Genomic DNA, 1448 nt, shown 5'->3' with positions numbered 1-1448 from the left:
TTAAAGATTTATTTATTTATTTATTTATTTATTTATTTATTTATTTATTTATTTATTTATTCAAGAACCAGGGTATAGGCCAGATGCGAGAGGGGGTGAGCAGGGAACAGAACAGGCAGACTGACAAAATACACTGCTGAGGGGAGCAGCAGGTGCAACAGGAGAGGTCTGCCGCGCCATGTGGGACCCTAGCCAGATGGCCGGCCGTGATCGAACTGGCAATGCAGAGGCTGCAGACAGCTTCACAGAGCAGCGCTCAACCACCTGCGCCACCAGGGGAGGCCCTTCACAAATAATTTTTTTAAAGATTTATTTATTTATCTATGTACAGAAGAACTGGGGTATAGGCCAGCGGTGTGAGGGGGTGGTGGGGGGTGGTTGAGAGAATTCATTAGAAACAAAGTAGGGAGCAGAACAGTAAGATCTACTGAAATACACTGCTAAGGGGAGCAACAGGGGGAGACAGGAGAGGTCTGCTGCACTATGTGGGTTAGCTCCCTGCCTGGGGATTGAACTCAGGCCCCAGTGGCTGGGGATAGCTTGATAGTGCTAAGACTTTAACCCCTGTGCTACCAGGGAGGCCCATCATCTCTACAAATTAAAGATAACACAAGAGAAATGAATCAAAAAAATATGTTTGAATTTATTTGCAATATTTCTGTATTCACCTCAGGGGAAATAATGGGAAGTTAATACATAGTATCAAAGGGGGCTCACTTTCTGCTACCCTCCTCAACTCTGTCTCAATCATACCAATAGAATGCAAAGAAGGTATCTTTATTATGAGATACAAGGCAGAGAAGTAACCCACCTACAGATATCAATCCCTTCATTTTGCTACCTCCTCAGAAAATAATCATGGACACATCCAGCAGTCCAGTATTCCTCACAGAAATTACATTAAATTCCTTAAAGTTTAAGGATGGTGCAAAGATAAATAAATGATAAAACATCTATGCTCAATGTTTCTTAGTTGTTCATGGCATACTTCTCATAATCCCAAGTTGTTTAGCTTCTATTTGTTTCTTCACATTAAGATAATCAATATTTTATTAATATTTGGAGCATTGGCTTTGTGATCCACTTTGAACACCATTCTCTGGTTTTCTACAAATAATGCTATTTACTACTGCAACAATTCATTCCTTTCTTATCCTCCAGGGAAATATGATTAAATCTTTTCCTAAATAAAACAAAAGATGCCTCGAGGCAGTTTTGATTATTTGTTCTAAAAGTTGCTTGGTCAAAAACACTACAAAGAGTTCCTATGTCTGTGATCACAAGAGCTAGGTTTTCTTCCAGGATCTATAAGTTTTATACTACTAGGTCACAAGGGCAAGAAAATACAATAAATTCATAGTGACATTATGGAGGAAAAAAGATGCATTGCCTTACTTGACTTTAATCTATACTATAAAACAATATTAAAACAATTTGGCATTGAAATA

Source organism: Talpa occidentalis, unplaced genomic scaffold, assembly GCF_014898055.3.
Source record: "Talpa occidentalis isolate TD23 unplaced genomic scaffold, MPIMG_talOcc4v2.1 talOcc4.3, whole genome shotgun sequence".
Classification (NCBI taxonomy): domain Eukaryota; kingdom Metazoa; phylum Chordata; class Mammalia; order Eulipotyphla; family Talpidae; genus Talpa; species Talpa occidentalis.
This window is presented reverse-complemented; position numbering follows the sequence as displayed.